General features: G+C 35.4%; 1 protein-coding gene and 1 long non-coding RNA gene across 3 annotated transcripts in view; one reads left to right on the forward strand and one right to left on the reverse strand.

Annotated features, from left to right (window-relative positions):
- Positions 1 to 1,048: 1,048 nt before the first annotated feature.
- LOC101149039 (uncharacterized) lies at positions 1,049 to 21,849 on the reverse strand. Of its 2 annotated transcripts, none has more exons than XR_010134326.1 (3): positions 19,671 to 21,705; positions 11,642 to 11,727; positions 1,049 to 4,548 (listed from the first exon to the last, which is right to left on the reverse strand). It is a non-coding gene; the product is annotated as an uncharacterized lncRNA (long non-coding RNA). The 2 variants fall into 2 exon arrangements; XR_010134325.1 differs by having other exon boundaries at positions 1,066 to 4,548; positions 21,467 to 21,849.
- Positions 21,759 to 23,343, forward strand: part of MANEA (mannosidase endo-alpha) — a 33,085-nt gene continuing 31,500 nt past the window's right edge. The window contains exon 1 of the mRNA XM_019030246.4: positions 21,759 to 22,012. The gene's annotated coding sequence lies outside the window, so the exon portion shown is untranslated. The remainder of the gene's footprint in view (positions 22,013 to 23,343) is intronic.

A 23,343-nucleotide genomic window follows, 5' to 3' on the forward strand; every position in this document is an offset into this window, starting at 1 on the left:
ACATTTAAGTCATTAATTCATCTTGAGTTGATTTTTGTATATGGTATAAGGAAGGGTTCGAGTTTCATTTTTTTGCATATTGCTAGCCAGTTCTCCCAGCACCATTTATTAAATAGGGAATCCTTTCCCCATTGCTTGTTTTTGTCAGGTTTGTCAAAGATCAGATGGTTATAGGTGTTTGGTTTTATTTCTGGGTTCTCTATTCTGTTCCATTGGTCTATGTGTCTATTCTTGTACCAGGACTATGCTGTTTTGGGTAATGTAGCCTTGTAGATAGTTTGAAGTCAGGCAGCATGGTGCCTCCAGCTTTCTTCTTTTTGCTTAGGATTGTCTTGGCTATTCTGGCACCTTTCTGGTTCCATATTTTAAAATAGTTTTTTTCTAATTCTGTGAAGAATGTCTATGGTAGTTTAATGGAAGTAGCATTAAATCTATAAATTGCTTTGGGCAATATGGCCATTTTCACGATATTGATTCTTCCTATCTACGAGCATGGAATGTTTTTGCATTTGTTTGTGTCATGTCTGATTTCTTGGAGCAGTGGTTTGTAGTTTTCCTTGAAAAGGTCCTTCACTTCCCTTGTTAGCTGTATTCCTAGGTATTTTATTCTTTTTGTGGCAGCTGTGAATGGGAGTTTATTCATGATTTGGTTCTCTGCTTGACTGTTGTTGGTGTATAGAAATGCTAGCAATTTTTGGACATTGATTTTGTATCCTGAGACTTTGCTGAAGTTGCTTATCACCTTAAGAAGCTTTGGGGCTGAATTATAGGGTTTTTTAGATACAGGATCATGTCATGTGCAAACAAAGTTTGACATCCTCCTTCCTATTTGAATACCCTTTATTTCTTTCTCTTGCCTCATTGCACTGGCCAGAACTTCCAATACTATGCTGAATAGGAGAGGTGAGAGAGGGCATCCTTGTCTTGTGCCTGTTTTCAAGGGGAATGGTTCCAGCTTTTGCCCATTCAGTACGAGTATCTGAATTTTTTAAAAAACACAATGGCTACTCCTTATGCTTATGATCTACAGAAACCCACTAAAGAAAATCAGCAGCAGTTTTGTTTTTTATTCATTTGGCCACCTATTGTCTGAAGTTTTCGCAAGCATCAACAAATTTTTTTCACTAAAGCATCCACCTATGTATAGGGTCAGCTTCATTAAAAAAAACATTTTTCACAAATCACCACTCGTTAATTTAGTATTGCTTTTGATAACTTATAAGCATTTACAATTAATGTAGATTTGTTTCTGTTTTTGTTTTAAACCACTTTATTGACATATGATTGACATGTAAAACGTTGTACGTATTTAGCATATACAACTTCATAAGTTTAGGAGTAAGTATACATCCATGACTCATCACCATCTTCAAGGTTATAAATATCCATCACCTCCCAAAGTTTCTTCCTACTCCCTTTTTTTTAATCTGTGTGTGTTTGTGTGTTAGAAAGAATTAACATAAGACCTACTATCTTAATAAATTTTAACAATAAAATAGTATTGCTACTTATGGTCACTATGCTGTATAGATATCCAGAACTTATCTTGAATAACTGAAGCAGTTAGAAACTGTTAGTTAATGTTCTGAAAGGCATAAGTTCTTTAATTATTTTATTTTATCCAGCTGTCAATATAATGAATACAGACAAAGTGGATTCAACTTTTGAATTTTTATATAATGTTTCTTATTCTACCACTTTGATTACATAGGTAAAAATGTTTCCAAAGAGTGCATAAAATAACTTAATATACTTTAAGTGATTTTGGCAAGATGACTAAATATCCAATAATTTTTTAAAGTAAATTTTAATAGTTCAAATATACAGATGAAATTTGTATTATGTTACTTTTCAATCTGACTACCATATAGTCCTAGATTACCTCCAAGAAGCCCCTTTCCAGTTGAAAATGATGATAGAAATGTGATGTTTTGCATCAGACACCTGACTGAAGTATCTCTACTCATCAGACTTCTGAGACTCAACCTGCAGGTGGTCCTGCATTTAGATGTCTGCTATATTTCTCCATCTTAAATCTTGTTCGAGTAAAACAACTTAAAGGACTATCAGGAAGCAATTTATGGGAGATTATGTCTTTATTTTAATCAGCATAGAGAATTAACTCAATGACTGTAATACATCATCTGGATTCAGCTACATTCTGTGTGTTCTCATTTTAGATGAAAGACTAAAATTTTCTGCAGTTCATTAAGTGTGATATGGTTTCCTTTTTAATTGAATTTGAATCTGTATAAATTATTTTTCACATTAAGTACTATTCTTAACTCCAGTTCAAGACATACTACCTCACGTTTCTATCTCATAATCATGTACCATCTGAAATTATTTTCTATGCTTCTCAAAATCTTTGTAAATTTGACTACCTTTATGCTTTGCAAAAATAAAATGAAACCTCTATTCTTCTACCTATCTGTGTCAGGGCTGAAGCAGTATAGATGTAATTGCTGATTTTTAAGATTAGGAAACTAGTATACTTATACTTACACCCCCCAATTTTTAGCTGTATAATTGACATGTTTGAAACAACATAACTTTTTAAAGTTATTTAACTTTTCTTTCCAAACTATTTACATTAATTCCTTTGTTTTATAAAAAATATAACTATTTTTGGAAATTATTTATTTAAATATTTAAATGATCACAGCCATAAATGACCCAGTTCTTATTAGTTCAAGCTGATTTATTTTTCTATTTTAATAGAAATAAAAGCCCATTGTTAAAAGGAAGGCTATCTAAAATTGTAACAAGAAAATAAAAGTTCTTGTAATTCTGGATAAAAATATCTTTTTCTTTCCACACATTTTTATACCTATATATAAAAAGTTCTGTACAGCTACCTGTAGCATTTCACTATCTTTGCTGTTACATAGTTGGCTTTCCACGTAACAATGAATCATGAGTATCTTTCCATATCACTCTACTGTACATCTTTACATTTCAAATGTGTGTGTTTATACGTATATTTATATCACATTTCAGGTTGAAGCATAAATGAAACTACAGAAATGTATCCTTCAATATATAACCAATTTTTATGAACATTTAGATTGGTTCACATATTTTTGTTATTATTAGCAATACTGTGATAAATATCCTGATTTTTATGTATGGGTTCAATTAGTTCCTGTAGATGTATTCCTGTAGAAAAAAATGCTCAATACAAAGTATTCACTTTAAATTTTGATATATGATTCTTGAGTATTTGCAAATGGTTGAACTAAAGGTATATGAGTGTTTCTTTTTCTGCATTCTTGATGTTGTCAAGTGAAAAAAATAAGTGTTTTTATTTTACTGTTTTCAACCTAAAAACAATTTTTAAATTCAGGTTTTAATTTGTATTTCACTCAGTATATGGTAAGGTTAACTAGGATCGCTACCTAATTTGCAGGACTGAGTGCAAAACGAAAATCCAGGGCTCTTTGTTCAAAAATTGTTAAGGATTTCAAGACTGTGACAGCAGAATATCAAACCAAGTATGGGGCCATTATTAACTATGGTCCTGTGTGACTCCATAGGTTGGACACTCATAAAGCTAACCCTTTAGCTTTTTAAATACATATTAGCCTTCTGACTTTGATTTCTGGCTACTGTTTATGAGTGGATTTCACCATTTTAAAAAATTAAGTGAGTGAAAATGGTTTTCACACAGTTAAAATGATTTTAGTATATCTTTTAATTGATTTATTATAAAATTACCGTATAGACCCACATCTGAAATATAGAAACACTTATCAAATTTTATTTATATATTCATGATTTTTTTGATTTTACATATACACACTTAATCTATCTACTTTTTTTCTTGAGGTCAGATCTTAACTGAATTTTCTTTTCTCTAAACTAGTTATCCAATAGGCCTAATGTCTTTTATCGTATAATCTATAAGTTCCCCTGTGATTAGAAATGCCACAGTTTTCACGTGCCCATAGAAATATAATAATCAATTTCTTGCTTTTCTATGCAATTTCATTGATCTAACTTACTGATCTTTCCCCCCAAACCATCCTATTTTAATTATTGTAGCTCTATGATTCTACTCATTCTTCTGATTTTTTCTAGTATTTTCTTACTATTTAATTTTCTAACATGATTTTAAATAGTTTCAGGTTGTGAAATGGAGCTCTTGGGACTTTGATTTAAAAAATAATGACCATGTTTATCCAGGTGGATAAATGGATGTCTTTAAACATTAACTTTTTATACCTAAAATCAAGCCATAAGCCTTCATTTATCTGTGTATTTTTTCAGGTACCTTGGTAGAGTATAGATTTCTTTATATAGATCCTGCACATTCTTATTTTTATACTGTTTCTTAGATTTGATCTCTTCAAGGAAAAAAAATCTGTTAATTTTCTGTATACATTTTGTGACTGGTCACCATGCTGTTTGTTTCTCGAGGTCTACTTTGTACCTTTCCCCACCATGCTCCGTGCCACAGGAAGAAGTCCTCTGTGAACTGAATTAATCGAGTGCCCTTGTATTCTGATTTCCAGTTGGGTTCCGTCAATGAAAAACAGCAAGACAAAACTGGAGGGTGAAAGAGAGTGAGGTTAGATAGTCTAAAGGAAAGGATTTTTTTCTACTATTTTTCAGCCCAGAGAGGATACCATTTGCAATTTGCAAAGAAAATAACTTATGTGATACAAGAATTTCGTAGAATTCTTCTAAATCTTCTATTTATTGTGCTTCATTTTATCATTCACGTAGAACGAAGTTGAAGGGGATGGAGGAGTATAACGTTTTATTATCTGCTTAGTTGTTTAGCTGCCTAAGGAGAGTAAGACCTATTATTTCAGACTATCAAGCAACAGGATTGTTATTTTTTAAATTACTTCATCGGATGCTATATTCACCACTTGTTGCAAGAACTTGTAATATAAATTGTTCTTCCATTTTATGGAAAATTTGCCACATTGTTGAAGAGACAAAAATAATAATAATAATAACACGATGTTGGTATTCTCTTTGTTGCATGAGTGCCTATTTCCTTTGTATGAAGGGGTGGCCCCTCCACACCTGTGGGCGTTTCTCGTCAGGTAGGATGAGAGACTGAGGAAAGAAAGAGACACACAGAAAAAGTATAGAGAAATAAAAGTGGGCCCAGGGGACCGGCGCTCAGCATACGGAGGACCAGCACCAGCACTGGTCTCTGAGTTCCCTCAGTAGTTATTGATCATTATCTCTACAATCTCGGAGAGGGGGATGTGGCAAGACAATAGGGTAATAGTGGGGAGAGGGTCAGCAGGAAAACATGTAAACAAAGGTCTCTGTGTCATAAACAAGGTTAAGAAAAGGTGATGTGCCTTGATGTGCACCTATACAAACATCTCGGTGCATTAAAGAGCAGTATTGCTGCTAGCAGTCTTACCTCCAGCCCTAAGGCGGTTTTCTCCTATCTCAGTAAAGAGAACACATAATCGGGTTTTACACCGAGACATTCCATTGCCCAGGGACGAGCAGGAGACAGATGCCTTCCTCTTATCACAACTGCAAAGAGGCCTTTGTCTTTTACTAATCCTCCTCAGCACAGACACTTTACAGGTGTCGGGCTGGGGGACAGTCAGGTCTTTCCCTTCCCAGGAGGCCATATCTCAGGCTACCACATGGGGAGAAACCTTGGACAATACCTGGTTTTCCTAGACAGAGGTCCCTGTGGCCTTCCACAGTGTATTGTGTCCCTGGATACTTGAGATTACAGAATGGTGATGACTTTTAACAAGCATACTGCCTTCAAGCACTTTTTTAACAAAGCACATTCTGCATAGCCCTAAATCCATTAAACCTTGAGTGAACACAGCACATGTCTCTGCAAGCACAGGCTTGGGGCTAGGGTTACAGATTAACAGCATCTCAAGGCAGAAGAATTTTTCTTAGTACAGAACAAAATGGAGTCTCTTATGTCTACTTCTTTCTACACAGACACAGTAATAGTCTGATCTCTCTTTCTTTTCTCCTTATCTTTACTTCTACCTTTCTACGTGTAGGTCTTTATTTACGGATTTTGGTCTAAGCAATTTTGGTGCACTCTTATATCCAAGTTTTACATGCCCCTTTATCTTATAAAAACCCCTACTGTTAGCCCACCACCAGACCAGAGAAGCATAACAAAGTATATTCCTATGGGTAGTTTCCTGTCTAGCCACTCATACAGTCTGACGTCCATAGTCGCTTGCTTTGACAGGTGGTGGGGAATGAAGTCTCACATATAATATGCATCTTCAGCCCAAATCCCATAAAATTAAGGAATATTAAAGAGTGTTTTGTAGAATTTGAACTCAGTATTTTGTTCATCACTTCATCTTATATTTTTGCTGTAAGAGTCCTTGTGAATTTTTTTGACAGTATAATACAGGCACATTTAAAAAAATTTTGTTTCTCAAGGAAGATTTTTTTGAGAACAATCTTTAGACAGTTTTGTTCTACTACTGTTATTAGAAAAATCAATTCCTTTTTGTATTTTTATCTTTGTTTCTCCTTCTTGAATGAAGAGGGGTCATTTATGGCCTGGTATTTGTCCAAACAGCACATGGGAGAAAACCTTTTCGATGTCTTCATTGCACTCCTGAAATATATTTCAGGTGTATTACACATTACACATTGCACGCACACACACACACACACACATATGCGTATGTATGTATATACATACAATATGCCAAGTATATTTTTGGAACATCTCTCTAACGTTTTAAACTGGAAAGGCAATTAGTGTAAGTTTTAATAATCCAGCATTCTAAAAAGAATTAAAAGGAGGGTATGGCATGAGCAGATTTAGTGGAACAATTTAATCTGTGTATGATTTCCTCTCTGTCATTTATAAGGTTGCTGTACTAGGGACCAGTTCTCTGTATCTCCTTTTCCATTTGGCCCAGCCTTCAGTCTAGGAATATCATGGTATCCAATTGCCTTTTCAAGGTTAGTGCCCAAGCTTTAGGAAGAATCGGTAGATCAGAGAAAAGTTACCACATGCTGATTTCCTTTTTGAGTAGCTTACTTTCTTGTACATCTCCCAGTGCAGATAATTCCAAAAGCTGCTTATCAGAGAAAGTAAGGGTCTGGCTTGCTCTAGGCTGTGTTTGCCATTGCCTTCATTCCTCCCTACTGAAAATTATGAAGTGCCAGAATTTCCTGTATTTACTTTCTGAAATGTCACACTACTCTTCAGAAGAAGCAATGCATCTTCCTTGATTTGTTTTAAAGTAAATTACTTCAAGTTCAAAGTAGACTGATTAGCCATGGCTCCTACACCATGTAGGCTCACTATTTTCATGTTCCTTTAGACATTTTAGCCTTTAATTACCAGGTAATTAAGAGCATTAGGTAGTCAAAGTGTTTAGGTATACCAGTGTTTAATACATTTATTTGTCTGGAAGTCATTGTCAACAGCTTCTTCTTCTCAAACATTAATTCTTATTAATTTTTAACTGCCTGGAGTCCTTTTTTTTGGCCTAGAATCGTTAATGGAGTTTTTACTCACTTGATTTCAGGTGTACTGTGCTTTCAGCTAAAAATTGATATAGGTATTTCCAAATGTTTCATCGTTACCTGTCTTCTCTTTTCATCTATATTTTCTATATCCAATTTCATCTAGTCTTATGGCTTCAACTCTCTCTACTTTGTGGATGGCTCTCAGATCTCACTCTCTACTTTTGTACTTCCCATAAGCTCTGGTTTACCCATGCAGATGATTTCCTGCTCTTGCTTGAATATTCTGGTAATTCCTTTAGTCAAAGCAATATGCCCAATACTGAGATCATCATCTTCTACCTTCCCAAATGTCTCTACCTGTTCATTCAGATGTTCATTTGTTCACTTATTCATTGTTGTATTTATCAAATACCTCCTTTGTATCAGGTCCTTTTACTGGGGGTAATCAGTGAAAGAGGTAGATAAGGTGATTCTCCCGCAGAAGTTTGCAAACAATTAAGAGATACACATGCATATAAGTAAGCAGACAAATACCATGCAACAATGATAAGGCCAAGATATAATGAGTTTGGGACAGGATGAAAGAACAAAATGGGGAACCTAGTCTTAACTTGGGTGTCAGAAAAATTTCTTAAAAGGAGTAATGTCTAAGTTGAGCACTAAAGCTTGAATGGTAATTAGCCATGTAAAGGGGAGAAGGAGGGAACAGTAGTGTGGGTGTAAGAACAAACATGGCACACAAATAAGTCTAGAAACAGAAAATTGTTCATGACAGCTAAAGTGAAGGGAGTATGGAGTAGTGAGTTTTGAGAGTGAAAGGGCTCACCAGCCAAATCCATAAGGGTGCTATATGTTGTGTTATAGAATTTGGACTTTATCCTGAGAGACAGAGAAAGTACTGGAAGGTTATAAGGACAGGAATCACATGATCAATTTGATTTTTAGAAAGATCATTCTGACTGCAGTGTGGAGGTCGTATTGAAAGGCTAAAGGCAGGTGAAAGATCAATCAGAATGAGAGATCTTAAATGAAAGATAATAAAACATTTAATTGGAGTGGTGATATTAGAAATAGAGAAAAGTTAAAGTTAATAGGGAAAGAAATAGAGAAAGAAATAGAGAAAAGTTAAAGTAAAATATATTTTGAAAGATTTGTATTTTCTCTGAGGGGAAAAAAGAGGCCAAAAATTATGGCTTGATCTATAAGATCTATAATTATGGCTTGATCTATAAGATGTATAAGGATACCTTCCACTGAGATATGGACCAGAGGAGCACAAAGTGGTTATTGAAGGCATGAAAATGAAAAGAGACTTCCAACAGTGAGTATTTATCATATGAGAGAGCGCCTAGACAGAAAAGAGTCTATTTAAGATCTAGACCAAGAAAGAGAAGTCTACAGGGGAATTGTGGAGTTTAAGAAAAGTAAGAGAAATAATATTAGGACTCAATGTAATATGTTTAGAACATGTGGGTGTGCACAGAGGATTGAGTGCAGTAAGCACTTTACATGGATGCCTAATGTCAAATTGGAGAATGTGAGGTCAAGGAAACTAGAGGGAGAAAATGTTCAAGATGGATGGAGCTGAGTATAGAGCTGAATATAGCCAAGATATCAAGTATGGTATAGACTGAAAATATATTTAGTGCAAGGAAATCACTGGAGACTTTGTGAAAAGCAATTCCTGAGGAGTGCTGGGGGCAGTAACAATTGTACAGTAGGTTTGAGAAGTCAGAGAAGGTGAGAAAATGTTTCCCATGCCTTGCCAGCAACTCCATTAGCCTATGTATCTAGAATGAACAATATAGAGTCACCTTTGATTCTTTTCTCTCATTTGTCTTCTGCTGCTCATTCTAATTGCACAATAACTCTTGGTTCTCTCTGGCTTCTCCTTGCCATTACCTCCAAAAGAGCCACTCTTGTTCAATCCTGCTTTGATACTCTCACACTACTACTCCATTCTTCTTTATAGAAAATATTCCATAATTAGTTATTATTTAATACCCACTATAAATAGTACTTGTGTGAGTAACCGCCCCCTCCAAATAACTTTTCTCTGAACTCTTACAACACTTCATTGGAACCCTTTTAAATAACACTCATGACTTTTTGATTTGAGTGAAGCCATCTACATGTATGTCTTATCCCCCTTCATAGACTGTTAACTTCATGAGGGAAGAAGTCTTATTTATTTTTATATTGTACATATTTCCTAAAACAGATAATCTAAGTACATATTTTGGTTCTGCACAATTTTGGCCTATTGGACCTTGAGCTAGTCTTATCTAGGTCCTCTAAATATTTTTCCTTCCAAAATGTGATAATTTTCTATGCTGCCTACTTAATATTAAAGATTGTTTTCAGAATTTATAAGAGTAATGTAATTGAAAATGTTTTGAGAGTGATAAAATATAAAAGAAACTATTTTTATATTTTTACTATGATTGCAGGAGTTAGTAGTAGTACTGTTATGATTATTATGTACTGAGAATTGCCACTCTATTTAGACATGCAGCAATTCAGCCAATCAATACATTAAAGGTTAATTTCTTCAATTTAGAGCATAACACCTACAGTGAAGTCTGCCATTTATTTTGATGAATAATTCATGGAACACATATTTTACTTAGAGATTGTTTCTTTCCCTAGGTGTTTATACTAGGAAATATAGCAACTGAATTTGATCAAGTGCTTGAGCCTAATTGATCAATTAATTTTTTTTTACCTTTTAAAGTGCAATATTAATGTGTGCTTGTCATACAAATACAAACCATTCTTAAAAGTATATACAAAAACTGAAACCCACTTTCCATAAAAAACACTGTTAAAGTGTTTGGTATGTTTATTTCTAAAAATTTAGACACATACACATTTGTTTTTTGTTGTTGATGTTCTCTCTCTCTCTTTCCTCATTCCTGTATGTATACATATTTGTATATGCCTATATATTTACATAATATAATTTATATTAAATGTACTTACAGATACTGGGGTAGGTGGAATAATGGGCCCCCAAATATGTACACACCCTATTGCCCAAAACCCGTGACTATGTTACTTTACATGACAAGGGAGCTTTGCACATGTGATTGAGGTTAAAGATTTTGAGATGGGTTGGTTATCCTGGATTATTCAGTTGGACACAATATAATCTGATATCCTTAAATGTGAAAGAGGAAAGCAGATGAGTGGGTCGGATAAATGTGATATGAGAAGAATTGGATCTGACATTGCTGGCTTTGACAATGGAGGCAGAGAGCCATGAGCCAGATAACATGGAGGCCCCTAGGAACTGGAAACTGCCTTCAATATATAGCCAGCAAGAAAACATATACCTCAGTTATACAACTGACATCTGCCAAAAAAAAAATTGAACAAGCAAGGAGACAATCTCCCCAAGAACCTCCAGTAAGCAAGGCAACCCTGATGACACCTTGATTTTAGCATAGAGAGACCCATGTCTGACTTCTGACCTACAGAACTGTGAGATAATAAATTTGCATTGCTTAAGCCACTTAACTTGTGGTAATTTATTATGCCAACCACATAAAATTGATACAGATATATCTTTACATAGCTACCTACATAATTTTGCAAATTCATTCTTCTTAAAAACTATATATGGACATCTTTTCATGTCATTTACAAAGAGAGCTCACTGTGTGCAGTTTTTTCTCATTATGGGTATAATTTTGTAGGAAAAATAGCTAAATATAGAATAGCTCACTCAAAGAGTAGTGCAGCCAAATTTCCCTTCAAGAAGGTTCTACCAATTAATATTCCCACCAATAAAATGTGAGAGTATACATATTCCACATCCTGGCTACAACTGGATATTATCAGTCATCTTAATGCCATGGCCTTTGTCCTTTCAGGACTCAAAACTACTTTTATAGATATTGAGTACCTTTATTTCTTTTTTTTATGACTCTCCCATGTATTCTAATGAGACATTAGAGATCTACACAGGATTTTATAAGACTGTCCTCTTGCCCTAGTAGATTTTCTTACTAAGATGAATTGGCAATATAAGTTATTAATTCAGAAAATATTTAAGGACAATTTTTAATAAAAAGGTCCATACTCCTAGGTCTCAAAGATTTGTGCTTAAACTCAACTGACTAGGGAGCTAACTCTACACGTTCAACTGGACACTTCCTGTACCACGGTAGATAAAGTTATCTACACTTACCTCAAGTGCAAATTCACTCCTCAGTCTGTTGCTACCATGATCACCTCTTCCACTCCATGTTCTGAGAGTACTAGTTTCTAAGCGACCTAAATGAAAACGGAAAGGTGTCTTGGGATAATTTATGAACACCTAATAGCTAATATGCACTGAGATAAGCTAAGTCTCCAATCAAGTCTTAGAAAAGTCTTTCATGGAGAATATACTTAAAATTATTCTTGCTTATCAAGTGTTCCCAAATTCCTCCTAGATCTTCCTTTAGTTTTTAAATTACAAAATATTTTTAATTTGCTAAAACTATAAAATGCATATACCCACCACTCAGGTAAAATTTAGCCCTATTTGCCTGAGATACAAAGTTATTTTGTTTGTTTCCCTGAATATTTTTTAGTTACCTCTTGTAAAACTTTGTATGCCTAATGGGTTCTTGATATTATCATTCACACTATTGCCTCTGCAGTTGATGCTATTATTATGACTATTTTGGTTAGTGTGAGTACGTTTGATTGACCCATTCTTTAATTTATATATTTTTATTGGTCTGTTCAGGTTCCCTTTTTTTTTTTTTGAGACGGAGTCTTGCACTATCACCCAGGCTGGAATGCAGTGGTGCCATCTCGGCTCACTGCAACCTCCGCCTCCCCGGTTCAAGTGATTCTCCTGCCTCAGCATCCCAAGTAGCTGGGATTAACAGGTGCCCGCCACCATGCCCAGCTAATTTTTTCTATTTTTAGTAGAGATGGGGTTTCACCATCTTGGCCAGGCTGGTCTCTAACTCCTGACCTCATGATTCACCTGCCTAGGCCTCCCAAAGTGCTGGGAGGTGTGAGCCACTGTGCATGGCCAGTTTTCCTATTCTTGAGTGTGCTTTCATCATTTATACATTTTTAAAAAATTAACATCTAAGTTTTCAAATGTTCTGGCATTTATTCTTAGCATTCTGATGACTTTTTAAAAGCTTACAGTACTTTTATTACTCCTTTTCCATTCCTGATATTACTTGTTCCTTTTCTCTTTTTGCCCTCCCCCTCATTTCTGTTGGAGACCTATTTATTTTTAATAGTTTTTTTTTAAAGACTCTGGTATCTTTATTTTCTATTACTTTCTCCTGTTATCACTATTTCTCCCTTTTTTGACTTTTTGGGTTTACATTAATGCTCATATTTTAACATGAAGCCCTTTTAAAATAATTTTATTCTAAATATAATCTCTACTTTTACTTCTTTTTTAATCCATGAATCATTGGTCTGTGTCATTTCATTCCTATACCTGATGAATGGCTACTGTTTTTATTGTTTTTTAATTTCATTAAATATTTGTCAAAGAATAGTTTATATGTTGTTATTTGGTATTTCCTGAAACAATCTTTAGTGGCCCAGAATGTGCTAAAGTTTTGTACATACTCATGTTTTCTTAAAATAAAGTGAATTATTTTTTCAGGTACAAGATGATATGTAGGTACAATAAATAAATTCCCTTAAGTGCTTCGTTGAAATAATCTATATTCTAATAGTTTTATACTTTACCTATTATTTCTGGTAGAAGCATGTTACCAATCTCAATATGATTATTAACTTTGCAAGTTCTCTTCGTAATTCTGTCCAGTTTTTAAAAAATTCTTATCATGCAAGAATAAGTTGTCTCATTTCCTTGGCTGAATGTTACAGCTTCAGAAGTTAGGAAAGTCTTTCATCCACGTCTAATCTTCTCCACCAAGTCACTGGCTTCAAATTTTCTACTTGTTCTTGACACTCTGAATTTTTTTCTCTCTCATTTTTTCTCTCTCTCCCTCTCAGGCTACATATTAAAACCAAATATTTCAAAATTACACCTGATTTAGCATTTCTTTGTGTGGGAGAGAGGTTGTGTAGCCACATTAGTGAGTTCACCCAGAATTGTGTTCACCAGAAATTTTCCCCGTAAAATTTACAGTAGGGTTGATATGAAGAATCAGTGCCTTTTCTTTCCTCCTGACTGGGCATACCAGGTTGCACTGACAATATTTTCTAAAATAGATTGTATTCTGTACCAGCAACTCGTTTCTTTATTCTATTCTGGCTGTCACACTTAAAGATATTATCAAGATGTTTTGCAAAGTTGCAGAGAATTTTTAAAGGGGTCAAAATGTTTTGAAAGAAAGTTAGAAACATATTCATTTATTTATTTTTGTTGTAGAAGAGGTATTATGGTATTTTGTAAAGCTCAATAAAGAGAGCTAGGAAACCTGTATGGAAGAAATAGGGAAATTCATTTAGAATTATTTTCATAAAAACTTTGCAGCAATTTGTCCTGACTTTGTGAGAATCAGTCACCTATTCTTGGCTGTTCAATGTATGGCTACCACCTGTTTGGAATGTTGTAGAAGAGATTGTTCTACTAAGTAAAATAAACAGTGTCCAGCTCAAACTTAATGTCTCTTAATAGTCTAAAATTCTATGAGTTGCCAAAATCCAACAATGTTCCAGCAGACGTAAGACTGTGGAAATTAGACAGGAAGTTAATAAGTAGCCTAAGCCAGGTACTGCCGGGCAGTGTTTTGGAGCTACATATTAGAATATAGGGAATACCACTGAGCCGCCCACAGTAGGAGCTTGAGGGAAAATAAATCTCAGGTCTAGATGCAAAAATGCCACAGGAACAACAAGGAAGATGAGTTATCCGGGGAGCTTGAACATAGGCAGAAGGAAATCACAATTGAAGGGGAAAAAATTAAGAGAAGCCAAAATATTTTGCTCCTTGGTAAATAAACCCAGAATAAAATTTCCTTATCTTGTGTTTTAATGAAATAATATCATTGACATTCACGTGAAAAATATTTTATACTCAGTATTTTCACATTCTTTTGATCTTTATTCCTATACTTTTCATGATCAAGTTATATAAATTGTAAAAAAAAGTCAATGTTGTGGAATAAAGATACACTGTATCTCATAACAAATTCCATACCCACAAAAGCAGTGCAAATGTATGTATGAAATTTGCATTATGTATTTTTAGCACATATTTTTGGGAGCACATTATCTTTTTCTATGAATCATAAAATACTACAGATAGCACATATATAGAATACATATAAAATTATATATAAATACATATAGATTATATGAATACATATATTTATATAAAAATAATTTATATTATATACATATTTATATATATAAATATTTGCTGTAAAATTATAAATGGTAACTTGATAAGCTTTGCTTTTATTGTTGCATCTTTTTATTTTAACAGATGAGTAGACATCACACTCAGGGAATTTATTTTGAAAGAACAACAAAATGTTACCACCAAATTATCATACATATGTATAAACACACACACACACACACACACACTCCCACACACATACTCCTACACTGTGTTTCCTTCATTCCTTATTCAGTCAATAAAGCATGAATTTCTGGCCACTAGATACATTCAATTAAATATTTCTGAAGTCTTGCTATGTGGAAAGCATTGTGATAGATGCTGTAACTAAATGAATGCAGAAACGACTGCCTTGCAGGGGCACAAACTCTTTTGAGATATAGACATATACAAAAATAATTAAAGTAACCCAAACAGTGGTAAGCAGATAATCAATATAAACCACACACTGTATATCTCTGTGTTTCTTGGTAGATGGCAAACTCCTAGGAGGTAGAGATTTGTGATGAATATATGTATTCTGAAAGTAGGCACCCCTCAACATTGTGAATAAATGCATAATCAAATAAAACCAAATTATTATGAAGCTAACATATTTGCCCATCTCAACAAACCAAAACAAAAACAACCAGAATAAAAATTGGTAAATAACAACTCAGTTTATATTAATGCAATTAGCTTTTACTTTGCAGATACATTTAAAGAACGATGTTTCTCTCACATTCAAAGAACCAATCTGGGCATCCTATAATTAATGTAAAATTTATTGAATCCCTACTGTTCATTGATTTATTTATTCAACACGTATTTGTTGAAAACTATATTAGTTTCCTGTGGCTGCTAGAACAAATTACCAGAAACTTGGTAGCTTAAAAAGCATACATTTATTCTCCTGCAGTTCAGGAGGTCAGAAGTCTGAAGTCAGTTTCACTGGGCTGAAATTGAGGTATTATCATGGTCACTCTCCCTTCTGAAGGTTTTTCTTGCCTTTTCTGGCTTTTAGAGCTTGAATGAAATGCTTGCATTCCTTTACTTTTGGTCCCTAGTCTGATCTTCAAAGCCAGCAGCCTAGCATTTTGTTTCAGTAGTCCCATTGTCGCCTTCTTTGTCAAATCTCCCTTTGCCTCCCTGTTATAAAGACATGTGTGACTATATTTAGGGTCCATCAAGACAACTCTCATCTCAAGATCCTTCCTCACACCTGCAAAGTCCCTTTTGCCATTTGAATTATTATTCACTGGTTCAGAGGATTAGGACCTCTGTATCTTTGGGAATTATTATCATCCTACTACAAGCACCTATATGTGTTGGGAGTTGGAGCCCCAGCTCTGAATTAGACTATCTCTGGAACTGCCTTCATGGAACCTGGCATTACAGGGTGTATAAAAGATGTACACAACACAGGCCTGCTATTTAATTAGGTTCTCTAACAGAAAAATGTTTATCAGCGAGTAAGTGCATGTTTTTTTCTTTTTCTCTTTTAACAAGAGAAATTGCCAGCTACTTCTTAGAATAAGCAGGCACAGAAAATCACCTTGTAGCTGATACTGTTGAGAAGAATTACTGTGGTCTCTCTTATATAAATAGAAGACAAGTGAGATCATTTTTTTGAGAAATAACAAGGCATTTTTTTTTTCTTTTACTGACTTTTGCAAACTGCTTCTTTTTGCATGGCAGGAGAAGGTGGTACTATGGCAGGGGAAAGATTAGGTTGGTTTGGTTAAAGAATCCATAGCATCCTACGAAGGAAGAAACTCAAACCTAATACCTTAGGAAATTCTCTGTGAAACCTGGAGTTTGAGTGATGCAACATTTGGGGAGTGGCTGATTGTAGTATGACACTAATGCTCAATCATAAAACATAGGACTTCCTTCCTTCAACACACTGAGAGGCCCTATATCAACTGGTGGAGTCATTTCCGAACTCAGGAAGTGCTACATCTCCCTGCTGGCTCTGGTTTCCACTAAAGACACGCATCTGCCTTAGCTGCCACCATGCCTGTTTGCAGAATAGGGTTTCCTTCAGGATAGGGTTTCCTTAAGGAGAAATGTTCCATATCTAGTCAATCAATGCATTAGCATTTAACAGCACCATTCAACCAGAGGTGAACTTTCTGCCTTCTTTATTTGGGAAGGCAGAACGCTCTCCCATCTCTGTCACTCAGGAAGTCCATGACCTGGGCAAGTACTTGGATCAGAGAATGAGAAAAACTTTCACCAAAGGGGCTTGGCCTGTTTAGTTAGAAGTTACCTACACTGAATTTAATTCTGGGTTATGTACATCAATTCTTAGAAGAGCCTTATCTAATGCATCAAGAAGTCACCCTAAAACCTGTGACCACTACGAGGCCAGTGAATTTTAATCATGAGCTACCAAGGCAAGGTTTTTCCTTGGTCTGATAATAGTTCGTGAATTTATGTGGGATAGAGTTAGAATGGATTCCTTGCTGTCAGGATGCTGGTAGGTACAGTGAAAGGATCAGAGCATTAGGGGAAACAATGAGTTTGCTCTCTGAATTATCTGCTGCTATAAATTGGTGGAAACTTTAGTGTTTTACTCATGGCACTTATTGGAGTTACATTCTTTGCATCCCAAACTGTGTCAAGGAATACCTTAGTTACTCCTTCATAGATACAAGATATGATAAAAAGAACAGAACAATTTAGTTAATTAAGAAATTATTGCTGTTTCATATTACTCCCTATAAATGTATAGGGATTAAAAGAATAAAACAGTAAGTATAAAATAGTAAGGGAGAAAGTAGACTTTACATGGACAGTGAAGCATACTGTGATGGATAATTGGACTATTGTTTGGGGATTTATTTTATTTTATTTTGTTACTACTTAGCATCTAAAAATCCTTCAGGTTTTGGAAGAATAATGTATTCTGTGTTTTGTGCCCAATTTCCCATTAAAGCCAAAAGTTCTGGGCTCTACTTCAAGGAGGCTAAGGAGGAAAAGACATACAGCCTAGAGTAAGCTAATCAAATGATCTCAATCCAAAATTTGAATCTTGAAGCAACGAGGTAGACAACACAGAGTTGAGAAGTCACTCACAGTGGTGTCAGCAGCTTTGAGTTCAGTGCAGCCCTGAAAGCAGCAGTGCCCTAATCTGTACTGTTATATGAGGCTGTGTTCCCAATTTCCTAGCCCCTCTTGTTTCCTATCCATTGCCATTACCTAATGTACTAGCCTTCATCTTCATGCTAAATTCTGTAACTTTTTACATAGTCTATTTGTTTTTAGGTTTGCCAGATTCAATTTCTATTGCTTACAAAATATATCTCTGATTAATGTAAGTGGAGAGGATATGGACAGAAATTGATTTCTCATCTTCAGTGACAGGAGTAATGAGCAAAGGTATAAATGGCATATGGCTAGGAAATACTAATGAAACTTCTAGGACAGGGGAAAAATAGACATGAAATAATCAGGAGACAAACAATAGGGCCCATTGAAATAGAGGCAAGAAAAAGATGGTTGAAGGTGTAACTGCTTAGGTCTGGGAAATACAAAGAAGACTCTTCAATGCTGATGCCAAAAGATAAGATAAATGGCTGCCGCTTTTCTAGTAGCAAGATAAGATTAACCTGAAGGATCCTGTGGGGTGGGGACTATGATTTTAATAAATGCTAATTAGGATAAACCAAAGGCTACAATTAGTTTATTGTGTTAGAATCTTTCCATATAAGAATTTGACAAAAAAGAAAAAAAAATGGGGGATTTTTTTTTTCTCCATTCTTCCTTCTTTGGATCATTTTTGTCTTTGGACTCTCAGTGACTGATTACCCCTGATGCAACACATTTAAAATGTCTATTTACTACACAAATGAATTTATATGCAGCTCTTTTTCTTTCCAAGAGACCATCTATTAGATGAATGGCATATTCTTCTGGTGCTGTATTTTTAATTAAAAAATACATAAATATGGGCTCATATTAAAAAAGAAAACAGCACTACAGAGAGTAAAAAAGAAAATTCTCCTTCATTCCCCTTCTGTTACATCCCTATAGGTAACAATGCATATATCCTTTCAGATATTTTTATATATCATACATGCACATATATATTTAAAATTTATATTAATATAATGTAAATTTCTCTTGTAAGTATTAACATACTAATCACTTGCTCATTTATCTTGGAGACCTTTCCCATCAGTGCTTATTAATTTACTAAATTCTACATTGTTTACATTCAGGAAATTAATGAACTAATTAAATCCATATGTATATATGAGAGATTAAAAAACTGGATGTGGCAGTTATTATGGCCATCCCATATTTGAAAATAAAATCAAGATTCAGAATGTAAAAACATTCTATATGTGATAATTACAACAAAACATTGCTGACTTTCCAGTGATGTCAAGTAAAAAAAAAAAAGTCTACATAAAAACACTGTGAAAAAAAGTGATGTGAAAGAAAAAAAGAATATTAACAACATTATTTCTATCATTGCCATCTCAACATTCCCTGACAATAGCAGGGGATAGGTAGAGCAGTCAGAGTTACAAGATGGGGCACTAGCAGCAATTCTAATCCAGTTTATAAACACCATTGTGCAATGAATAGAGTGTGATACAATGAGAATCTACTTGCCTAATTTATTTACACTGGCAGTCATAAAGTACCCAGTTTTTAAGCAAGTGAGCATGCATTAACATACTTATAAAATAAAATCCTCTCCCTCTCATTTGACATCAGAAAATGTATTAATTATTCCCATAAATATATTAGAATAGGAAACAATGATTATCTCAATAGATGCAGAAAAAGCATTTAATCAATTAAACTGTCACTCATGGTTAAAAAAAGCAAACAACAATACATTATGAACTGGAAACAGAACACTTAATAATCTTGATAAAGTATTTACCTAAAACCCACAGCAAACATTGTTATCATTATAAAATGTTAGCAGTACTGCAGTAAAGTGAGGAACGGGACAAGAATGCCATTATTACTTCCATTAAACATTGCACTGGATGCTCTGTTAATAAATAAAAGAAAAAACTGAATAATAAGTGGTTTGAAAAGAGAGAAAGAAGGAAACCATTATTCTTATTTACAAATGATATGATTACCTATTTAGGTCATCCAAAGATGTAACAGGGAAATAAAGCAAGCAATCAAAAAAATTCAGCAAAGCTTCTGGAGATAGTACCAATATATTGAAATTGATGCTCTTTTAATACAATGTTACTAAACAATTAGAAAATAGGGTTTAAAGAGAGAGATCTCTAATTTTAGTAATAAAACTAGGAGGCAATATAATGAAAGATATTCAATAAATTACAAAGCATAGCAGCACATAAAGTACCTGAATAAAATAAATATACCATGTTCATAGATAAGAAGACATTTCACTAAATCTCTAAATGCAATTCTCAAGTTGAATAAAATGCCCAATTGAAATCCAATTTTTTAAATGGATCTTGGCTGGCTCATCCTAAAATTTCAATGAAAGAGTAAAGAGCCAAGTATAGTTAAGGCAATTTTAGACAAGAATCATTAGGAGGACGGGTTTGCAAAATGTTTTAATACATAGAGTTGAGTGCATGGGTGTTCATTATATTATTATTTGTTCTTTCTGTGTTTAAAGTTGCTACAATTAAACTTTTAAACTTGTAGAAGAAAGAATAGTTTCTGATGTTATGTTGGGAAGAATCTTGTAAGCAAGAAAGCAAAAAGCACAAAATTAAAATGTAAAATATTATTAAATTAAAAAAGCTGTATACTGAAGCATAAAGCTTTTGGCAATCAAGAAACATCATAAAAACTGGAAAGACAGTCCATAAACTAAGAGAAGACATTTGCAACACATGTAACTTACGAGAGAATTAAACTAGAAAAAATAAATATTATCTACAAAATAATTTTCAAAAGCAAGCAATTTAATAAAAAATGAGATAAAATTAAGAACAGGCTTTAGCAAAAGGGAAAATGCAAATTAAAAGAGCAATCAGATGCTCTTGTCAGTAAAAACTTAAAAAGTCTAACAATAGCATAAGGGTAACGATGTGCCAGTCTAGTTTATGGGAAATGTACTTGTATACAGACGAATCTCAAAACCTCTCAAAACCTAAATTAGTGAAAAAAGGGGGAAAAATGAAGAATGATTCACATATAAAATATAAAACTAGGAAAATAGTATTTTTAGGGAATCGTACATATGTAACTATTTTCAGAAATACAACGGAATGAGTAATATAAAATTCAGCATAATGGTGAACGGAAGAAAGGAGATGTTTTTAGAGAGTCCTTTCTAGAAGACTCCAAAAATACTGGCATTTTTTTTTTCTTAAGCTACTGTAGTGGGTACCTGGGCATTTTTCATTCTTCTTTAAGATATGCACATGAGATATACTCATATGTATATTTCCCAATTAAAATTGGTGTACAAAATCTTTTTAAGGAGAGCCCTTATGAAACTGTTCACATCAGCAAGTTCTAGCTTGAATAAGGACTTCCTGTTACTATGTAACCAAACAAAAGATAGCATTTTCTTGTTTTCTGAAGCTAATGTAAGATGGAAACCTTCAGTTGTAATCCTATTTCAAAAGTTCTTGCTCTTCACATCTGACTTATCCTCAATTATTTCTAGTACTTCAGTACAGATGTGATTTTATAGAATACATTCGCAAATTCAAAACGCCATCTGCATCTGCCTACCTTGGGCTTCCAAGTAAAGTTCTATTTTTACAAAAATCAAAACAGTTCCTCAACTTAAAAAGTTTGAAAACCAGTGTACTTGTAAAGCACTTGATGCAAGCAACTTCTGAATGTTTCACATAAAAACAAACAAAAATGTGTCCTCTGTAATACAGTTAGAGCCTCCCAACAGAGCCTCAGAAGACCGTTTCTAAAGGCAGTGAATTCTACTTGCAGAAATAGGGCGGGAGTGCAGTCTGACTCCAATCCACACGTCTTTCCCCTCTGACAGAACGCCCCAAAACGCAGTCCTCTCTTTCTTCCGCGCCGCTCCCGCCCTAGTCCTCTTAGACCCGCGACCGGAGGCTCCGGAAGACCCCGAGCCCCGCCCGCTCCGTGACCCCGCCCCCGCCCGTCCCGCCCCTGAAAGCTCCCGGAACGCTGTGCGCGCGCCTTCGGGGAGGAGGGGTTGTCTGGGCTCGGGGCGCGGCGGCAGTCGGCTCTATGTTCGCGGTCTTAACCTCTCCTCTGGCCGAGTCCTTGCAAGAAGTGAATTACCCGACCCTGGTGAGTAGCTGCACGAGTCAGACCTCTTGGAGGCGGCGGCGCCAGCAGCGGCGGCAGGCACGAGGTCCACCGCGGGCGCCTGCGCGCTCGCCCGCCAGCCAATCTGGTGGCCGCTTTCCTCCGGGCGCCCTTTGACCCGGCGCCCCTCTGGCAGGCGCTGGTGGCGCCCAGCGGCGAGCTTGTAACCCCCTCGATTAACCTACGCTGTCACTCTTAGGCCTGTTTTAGTCTGCGTTAGTTTTACTGCCTTTTACACTGCTTTATCCCCACCTCACTGGCCTCGTCGCCGCCTCCTCTTTGAAACGGTACCTCCTGTCGCCTCGGATTTTCCTTGTCTCCCCGACAAGTTGGAAATTTCGGGTCGGATGGAAGCCTTTTTCAGCACCTTCTCCTTGTGCCCCCAGACTGCCTCTGGGCCTTGAGCCGACCGGGAGAGTAGAAGGATCGAGGCCTGCTGGGCTCTGGGTGCAACGGAAAGGTAGCTGTCGCCTGTCTCAGCGCCTCTGGGCATTGGGAGGAGACCGCCCGATGGCGAGGCCGCTAGAGATGGTTTTTCAGTTCACCTGTTAAAGTGTTTGGCACTGTCATCTTAGGCTCTTAGCCTTTGCTAAGTCTGGGGATGCAACAGTGCTGGATTAGTGTTTTTGTTGTTCCTTTTTCCAAAGAAGCAACTTGAAGTACAGGCAGTTATAACTGTTTGGTTTTGTTGTTGCAAGACCCTACGGATAAGTGTTAGGAGAAAATGTGGAAGTGCTATAAAACAACAACAAGGGGGGGATAATGTTGATTATGAACTTGAAAATAAGAAAAATGGGACTGGAATAGGCTGTTCACGTTAAAGTATTGAGGCAGTAGTTTGAAACAAAAATATAAAGTAAAATCTAGATACTGGTGATACTGTATCACGTTGTTTGCAAATCACTTTCATGACGATACATCTATTTCAGGAGTATCACACCTGAAAAAAACATGAGTGCTGTGAATTTGTGGATTTTCAGGCTCAATGCAGAAAAACACCCCCCAAAACAAAAAATCACAACGATGAAAACACCATTTCCAGAGCTGTTGCTGTTATTCGTGTGACAAATAGTGAATGTATGATCATAAAATAGAATAAGCTGTCTTTAGATTAAGTTTGGGCACAGTTTATGGAGTAGGTAACAGTTAATCATTGTTTGTTAGGTACATAATCCTTAATTGAAAACATAACCATATAGCAGCAGCTTTCATCTTATGTCACAAAAATAACTGTGGTGTATCCTCTAAATTTGATTTGTCTAATACCTTAAAGGAAGGCAGAATAGCATGGACAAGAACTTGAGTTCTTGAGC

The sequence above is a fragment of the Gorilla gorilla genome, chromosome 5, assembly GCF_029281585.2.
Source record: "Gorilla gorilla gorilla isolate KB3781 chromosome 5, NHGRI_mGorGor1-v2.1_pri, whole genome shotgun sequence".
NCBI lineage: Eukaryota > Metazoa > Chordata > Mammalia > Primates > Hominidae > Gorilla > Gorilla gorilla.